This window comes from Poecilia formosa, unplaced genomic scaffold (assembly GCF_000485575.1).
Source record: "Poecilia formosa unplaced genomic scaffold, Poecilia_formosa-5.1.2 Scaffold121, whole genome shotgun sequence".
Taxonomy (NCBI): domain Eukaryota; kingdom Metazoa; phylum Chordata; class Actinopteri; order Cyprinodontiformes; family Poeciliidae; genus Poecilia; species Poecilia formosa.
The window spans coordinates 498,046-506,703 of NW_006800060.1; the positions used below are offsets into that span (position 1 = coordinate 498,046).

The window sequence follows — 8,658 nt, forward strand, 5'->3', positions numbered from 1 at the left end:
TTTAAACTTTCCTAAATAACAATTATGAATGCAACATGGAAAATATTTTTTCTAATAATTTTCTTACTTTATCTACTTTGTTTTTAGGCATAAATGAAACAATATGAATAACAATATCTGGAGATATAATAGTTTTCCAGCCTATCACACCAGTTGGTTAAACACCAACTAATAAACCATTTTCTGATAAGCTGTAAAAAAATTAAAAAAAACAAACGGGGATTAAGCGATCACTTGAAATGACCTCTGTTACAAAATAAGATAGTCTCTTGACACAGTTGATGGAGAAATAGAATGCTGGTCAGAATTGGAGCAGAAACTGCTAAATCTAACCGAAATTACTTTTAAAAAATTTTTTTGAATTGCAGTTTTTGTTACTGATAGGGTTTTTCACTGGAGTGAAAGGCAGGTAGACTGAGGTTACACCTGGGAGTTTTTTAAACCCCCTCACAGGGTGCCAGATTAAGTCTCCAAACTACTGCACTAAAATTCAACCCCTAATATCTTACTTCTTTTCAGAGGATAAATAAGTAAATTTAATTATTCACTACTTTAGTTTTTGGTGAGCATAACGTTGCACAGGAGGCCAGAGTTTGGCATTCCAAACATCATGTCAAAGCTCTTCAGCAGAAATTGGCTCCCTTGTACTCGATTTGTCTGTCAGACTTTTTAAAAATCTTTTTCTGGTTCAGACATGGAAATAAACACGACTATCAGGAGACACAAACCTGGACAGTTTTTGGCTGGGCTGAAATAGCTTGAAGCTATTTGGATTTAGTTGTTTTTCCCTTAGACTGCATGAGTCACGACTGTGATGATTTACATACAAATAAATCTAAAAAATTTTAATATTATAAAATAGTTCTATATTTGTTGTTACTCATATCAGAAAGGGAAACTCGTACATCACGGATTCACCACACTGAGTAAATATTTCAAGCCTTTATTTTTTTCCATCATTTTGATGGTTGTGAGATGCAGACATCAAAATCTCATCACTCAGTGTCTCTAATTATAATACATATGATCAATATAAAAATATATTTTAATCAAAAATGTCAGTATGTTAATTCCTGTGTTCTTAATGCAGCTTGACACGGAGGCACATAGTTTCATTTTATAGCACAAGTAACTATGTTACCTGTAGTTATAAAAATTCTATATAAATCAAATATGATTCACACGAAATTTGACTTCATAATTTAACGTCTTGAAATTGGGCTTCTTTCTCTTTAAGAACTCCTGCTCTTTCTGGAAAGCATCACTACATGGCTCCTCTATTAAGTCTTTAGCAACATTTTTACCAGGAGCACTGAGAAGCACCAGCTATAATGAGCTCAGTTGATCCAAAGTTCCACCAGGTGTTTGCTAGCTGGCTAGTCTGAAGGAGCTGAGAGGAAGAGTTGGAGGGCTGCTATATGAGGTGGAAGTTTGGAAACTTCAGCTCTGAGGAGGTGCTTTGTCCTCGAAGGCGGAGCTAAGTCCACCCAGGCATTTTACACAGCTATATGGTTGCCATGGAGTGGTTGCACTCCACTCTACTTTTTTTGATGACTGAATAACATGATATAAAGCTCAAAAAGTTGATTTTACATGATATTGCCCCTTTAATGTGTAATAAATCAAGCTATATAAAATTCAAATTTTGAAAGGAATGTAAATATAACTAGACTTATTCACAATAATCATATTTTTAAGATGTACTTGTAAAAGCCACTTATTGATGTCAGAGCTCTAAGAACGATTCGCAGTCAAACATCTCGGTCAGACCTCAGTACCATGTATTAGGAGTCACTTTTTTAACGACTTAGGCCCAATTAAAATCCAGCTCATTAGCAGCTAGATGCTGGTTTCACTAGCATGTGTTAGGTGTTGGGAGTGTCGAAGCTTTTAGAAATGACTGACTGCTGTAAAAACATTCATCAGAGTTGTTTAGACATGATATATTTTCACATTTGACTCCAGTGTGAACAGAGATAAAAAAAACTATAAATGAAGTTTGAGCGCAAAGAAAACAACACACACTTCAAGGTAAAACTGCTGAGCTCAAGGGGATCCAGATCTAGCCAACAGACAGAGCAACTTCCTGTCAACAGGTTCCATGTTAGATAACAATCCATCTCCATGTAGGTAATTCAGCATACAAGGAAGGCAGTAAAAGAGATTTTCTGTTTACTGTATCGCTGGGGTGAAAAATAGGCTAACCTTGCCTGTCATTTCAGACACAACGTGTTTCAATGGTGTTGAAATATTGAAACACAAAATGTATTAGCAAGTGCGGCTTATTCAGAATGACCCTACCTTGATCTGACAACATGATTATGCTACACAATGCAGAATAGATGACAAAGTAAGTAATAAGATGCAGGCTTCGGTCGTATAAGCACTTCCATGGTTGCCTGTACCAACCCTCTCCCTAAATGGAACATTGTTACTTTAAACGTATTAGACAGGGGTGTCTAATCTTAGTATTAGTCCACAAATGCTTCAGCAGCATGTACAGATGATTGTAAAACTATTAGTATCACTTAAACCTTTTCACAGTTCCAATACAAGTTATAATTGTGAGGCAGAAGAAAAATGATATATGGGCTTCAGCTTGATTTTTACAAAAAAAAGCTGAAAAATGGCCATTTGTTTGTCTCTCTGTACTTTGACCCCCATAAATAATTTCCCAGTGAGGCAGAATCCCCTGAGAAGTCACCTAGTTAGTGAATAGTCCAATTGTGTGCCATTTTATCTCAGTATACGTACTGTTGCTATGTCTTAGTAGCAAACAGCATCATTAAGACCAAGGAAAACATCAGCCAGTCCAGACAAGAAGCTGCAGAGAAGTTTAAAGCAGGGTTAAGATATAAAAAAATATCTGACAGGATAGGCAAGGAAAATAATAGAAGGACTCAGGATGCTAATGGTAGCTCTGTAGAAGCTGCAGAAATCCACAACTCAGATCGAAATATCCATGACTAGTTGTCTTGCTTTTCACAAATTGAGGTCTAATGAAAAAGTGGCAAAAAGGAAACCAGAAGTCCCAGTTTATAACAGCTAGAGATGGACACACCTCCGCTCATTCGCTAATCGTGAAGCTAATTTTTTTTAGCAGTTTTGCTATCTTTAAAAATCCGTAGCAAAACTGTCTTCCCCTAATTTTCCAGATAAATTCTAAAACACAAATTTACTTGGCTGTTGTGTAAAGCTTTAGTTAAAGAACACTGGACATGTGTGTTGAAGCTTTTGCCATTGACTGACTGGCCACCGACCAGTGTTGGCAGCATCATACTGTTGGTTTGCTTTTTCTCCAGCAAAGACAATAAAGATTTATGAAGATATGTGATGGAAGTACTGTGATCTGCAGGTGTGTTGGTTTGTTTAATACATAAAAAAAAGAAGTGTCTTAATATAGAAATGTTTTATGCATTTTTAAAATCTTTGTTTGTTACAAAATAATCTAATAAACACTTATTTCCATTTCACTGCAAAATTCTAATTATGCCCCACTGTGTTGGCCTACCACATAAAATCCCAATAACATAAACAGAGGTTTGTGGTTGAATAAGAAATAATCCAAAAATTTAAAGAGGACTTTTTTTTCATTTTCTAAATGGGAAAAAAACAAACTATTTTTGTTGTTGCCAGTGTATATATTTGTCCACTGCTGTATTATGTAGTATTTCTTCACTGTACACTGATCCAAAACTCCGGTTTTCCCTTCTGAGTTAGAATTTGTCCCCTGTGTCCATGTGTGGGTTTTGTATAGAAACTGTACTTTCCTTCCTCAGCTGATCTGCCATGTAGCCACTTTCAAAGCAGTTGTTAAAATTCTCCTTCAATCTTGACAGAATGAAGCAGGTACGAGTTTATAACATTAGTGAATCAATGTAATGTTTCTTGTCCAGAGAAGGAAATTTTAACACATGGAATAATTTCTTCGTTTACGCCACACTGACTCGCACTACTAAATATACTTGACTTTGTGCTAATTTTGGCATGGAGGATTTTGGCTCTCGTGTGGTCAGGACCTCTTGAAGGGCCACATAATGAAATCTCGTGGGCAGAATTTTACAGCTGACTGAACAACAAAAGAACAAAGCAGTTTCTGCCCTCAGGCTTAGTAAATGTAGATGGAGGAAGAAATGTATAATAGGGCTATTTTGGAACAGCCATTCGCCACACCATGTACATTGACTGTAAGAGGATTGAAATGTTTACAATACAATATATTCTCAGTGTTTTCTTGCTTTTTCCAGTCAAATGAAACTGGGTGGAACTATCTATCCACCCAGTTTCAACATGCAAACTCCATGCAGAAATAAAAATTCAGACCACATGTTTCAAACCAGAAAGATAGAAACCAAGAATGCAAATTTTAAAATACTGTTTATAAATCACTGAACGACTTGACACGAGAATACCTCAAGGATCTGCTTTTGTATCAACCTTCTTGACCCCTCAGGCTCTGGTTCTGGTCTGCTCTGCATCCTCAGAACCAGAACCAAGCTTGGAAAGGCAGCATTCAGCTTCTATGCATCTCAAATCTGGAACAAACTTCCACATAAATGCAAAAATGCTGAAACACTAGCTGCTTTTTCATTAACCATATAACTGCGCAATTGGAGATTTCCAAATCTCCAATTGTAAATTTCCAATTGGAGACTCTCATTTTTTGATAAAAACGTTTGGCTCTAGGATGAGGTGTTTTTTGTTTTTTTTCAGCCATATCAACATTGTTTTATTTATCAAAACTGCAGTGTAAAAAATCTTTACACATCACACGTCAGATGATCAACAACTGGATGTTGCTACTGGAAAGATGAAGATGACAGGAAGTGGTGGGAGGATGGAATGTTTTTAATGACCTTTTCAATTACTTATCACATGTGTTTTAAATTAATTTCTTATTGAATGGAAACACCACAATTACAAAGTTATGTTTGACATTGTCGAAATATTGACAAAGTTTTGTGAACATTTGTAATGGAAACACAGATACTGTAGTCTTTTATATGAAGACTAAAAACATGACCTGATTAATGACATCTCATCTTGAACACTGACCAATTTATTTGAACAAACACTACCAAATGATAGTGTTTATTCCAGATGATTTTTGTGATAGCATTTAACAAAATATGTTTGTTGCCATTTCATAATTGGTTACTGTATAGAGCTTTTATCTTGTAAAGCACTCTGGGCTTCCGTGTGGCTGAAATCTGCTACAAAAATAAACTTGAGTAGCACTGATTTTGACTTTAATGTACTTTGTTACTTAAAGCTCTATAGCTAAGTAATTCAGTTAAAATCTGGGGAAGAAAAATCAGAATACTCCTACATAAAAGCTTAAAGAAAGTACTTGTGGTTTATCTTCAAAATAAATATGTTCTATTTACATCACCAACATGACTGTAAGCCAGCAATGTATTGGAAATAAAAAATTGAAAAAAATAAACAACTGTGACTGTAACAAAAAAAACTTCAAATGCCCTTGACACATTATTCACTTATCTGAGGAGCTATTTTAAGCCGTCTCCTCTTCAGAAAAGTGTTTAGTTATTTCCACACCTGACAGCATTGAGAGTTCATGTTTAATAAAGGTTCTGGTCTGTTTTTAGACATCAAACTGCTGAGGCCTCATCAGTGCCTTCTTTGTCATTTGCAGACAAGTCAGTTTCCTAAAGCACAAGGATCTTTTCTTGTCACATTTGCACCTTTCTTTTCATTTCTATTTCTGTGGCAGTGTTGTTTGTTTGGAAATATTCTGTTTAGAACAGATTTCAAACCAGTGTGCCATTTTCTCTTTCTTTTTCTATTTTTGCTTCTTTAAAACTGTTTTTTCTGAATTAGAGGATGTCTCCAGCTTGTTTAATTCCATGAAAACAGGCAGTAAATATTTAATGAATCGCAAAGCAAAAGCATACATAGGAAAATGCCCAACAGAAGAAAAAACCCCCCACAAAGTTCGCAGGTCCAAAATGAAATCATCAGGGGCCTCACGTATCAAAGAATGTGCAGTTTCCACACTAAAACTTGATGAACTGACAAATTTAGAAAAGTGTGGTGCACAAAAAAATTCAGATGTATAAAAGCGGACGCACCTTTACTTTATACATACCAATTTGCGGGAAATACAGCGCAGCTTCTGGTCCATAAAAACATCTTAATGTAAATTAGTGGAAATACCGGACGTCTGCCACCACGTGAAGCTATAACCATGTCAACAGTCCTTGCTTTTAGCAGTACAAGTATTTATAATAATAATAATTATTATGAATTTTATTTAAAAGGTGCTTTCAGGGCACATAAGGTCACCTCACAAAAATAAAAACAATACATTTTAAAGAAAGAAAAACTCCAAATAATAAATAAAAGAAATAAAAGAAAATAAAGAGATCCAAGTGCAAATGCCTGTTTGAACATCAGAGCGTTCAGTCCACTCATTTGAGTGGGGAAAGTGGACGTTTATTCTAAATAGTGGAATCATGTGCATAAGTTGTACATTTACAGAATAAAGATGCTTTATGTCCATAAGGCGCATTCATAAAGTGGCATGGCTTGACTCAAGGATGGCTGCAGCTGGACCGGTACCACACAGCACAGCTCCTTCTTTAAGTTTTCCTCAGAGCTCTAGGATGATCAGTCTGGGCAATCCAAACGCTAATAAACCATCATCAACTTTTCCCAGCAGATCAATAAGATCTCTGAACAAACGCTCCCTCTGAATCCTTCCATTGGCGATGTTCTCCATCAGAGCCAAAGTGCTCCACAATTACACAATTACACAGCACACCTTTGTGCAACTACTTGATGTGATTGTACACACCTTGATCATCTTAAAAATAATCAGACCTTTTTGGAGTTAATCTGCTCGTCCAACTATGTTCTCTTTTGAAGTGAGAATGAAATTACCCCATATTTCATGCGCTTCGCCGCACAGACCAACGTTACATCTTTATGAGACAAAAACTGAGGAAAAGTACTATTTACATTGGAGTGAGGTTTTCACATCCTTTTATTTTTATTTTCTCTGTTTTGTGTGCGAGTTGGGTTATTGTCTGAGAATAAATGTGGTTCATTTTCATCGTTTATGTTTAAATATGAAAATCATGAAAAAACATTGGGAAGGATGCTTCTTGGTCTAAATTACTGGATGTAGTCAGATTTCAGTGTATTTAGGTGAGTTTTGATGCTTTCTAGTTTGATATTGTTCACAGAAAAAAGTTTGCATGGCTGTCGCACATTTTCTTGCCAGGGAAAAAGTGTGCGTACATTTAAGCGAACTTTGACGCAAAGTTCATTTTTATACATATACTAGTCACAGTTTTACACAGTGACGGATCAGTAGGCAGCTTGGGTTTTGGTGGCTTGTCATAAAACAGTTGGGCATGTTTTAGGAGAAGCTAGAATTGGAGCAGCAGACTCTTCCCAAAGCTGCCCTGCAATGCCACACATACATAAAAGCCAACTGATAACAATAGTAATCCTCACTTTGCAGAGTGTTGAGAAAATAAATGTAAAATAAGCTAGTTTTAAAACTTAACATGTCTTGATTCAAATGGCCTAATTGTGGTTTTGAAATTAGTAATGTATTCTGGCTCTTTGACCTTTATTTTACTTGTAGTTACAGCAGATGCTTTGCTAGGATCGTTTGAACTGCCTTTTGTCTGTGGGAAAACAATACAGTGGAAGTTGTAGCTTTTCACACTCATCTGTGAAAGGCGTAAACACGGCAGGGGTTTTAGGCTTCAGAGAGAGGGTCAGAGATAGCTCCTGGTTGGATGAGCAAAGATACGCCTTATTTGAATAAATTAAAGAAAAGAAGATAAAACTTTCTACACAGAAGTAACAAATCAGATTTGCCCTTGCAACTCTCCAAAGATGTCTTTGCACGTCTTTGCTTTTCTTTCTTTCTTTCTTTCTTTTCCATTTATGTCAGGTAAATGAATGTATGTCTCCGTTGTTCTGCAGTTTCTGGTGTAAGTTTATGCATTGTCTTATATTGGATTAAACTCTGTAATTCTGTGATGTCAACACGCATTGTTGTTTTCCTTGTGGCTACACGTGGCCCGCCGAGAGGACCTGGGATCCAGAGGAAGAGAGAGCCAAACTTTTTTCCAAAGTTAACCTATTTTAAATATTCTTCCTTAACAAGAGTAAAGTCAACAAATCCTACACAAACCATTCCTCTGCAGTGACCTTTTACTGAATAAGTGCAGAAGGTCAAAGAGTCTGACTCTGGAATGCAATTGAAATTTAATTTGGTATATCTGTAAGTGATATAAATGCATATAAATATTGTCACAGCTGCCTTCTGTGTGTACTTTTTATATCATCATCATCAAAAATACAGGTGTTAGATCCTGACTTCTAAATAGTTGAAATTACAGCCCTGTAATTGTGTTTAATTGCATGATAAATGTAGCATGAAAATAATGACCGTTTTTTTTTTGTTTTTTTTTTTTGTTTTTTTTTGGGTATATTTGATCATTTGGTTCCAACTGGATGTTTTGAAACAGTAACAACTTTGCTAAATAGATATTAAATCAAACTAAACAACACTTCCTTTTGAAAATTGAAGATGATTCCTCGCAAAGTAGTACAATGGGAAAGCAAATAAACAAACAAACAAAAAAAACAGCTTTTGGTCTGGACCATATTTTACTG

At 35.8% G+C, this 8,658-nt stretch overlaps 1 long non-coding RNA gene across 1 annotated transcript; it reads left to right on the forward strand.

Annotated features, from left to right (window-relative positions):
- Positions 1-1,390: 1,390 nt before the first annotated feature.
- Positions 1,391-6,141, forward strand: LOC107837181 (uncharacterized). The gene is made up of 3 exons (XR_001663182.1): positions 1,391-1,525; positions 1,699-1,700; positions 6,129-6,141. It is a non-coding gene; the product is annotated as an uncharacterized LOC107837181 (long non-coding RNA).
- Positions 6,142-8,658: the final 2,517 nt, after the last annotated feature.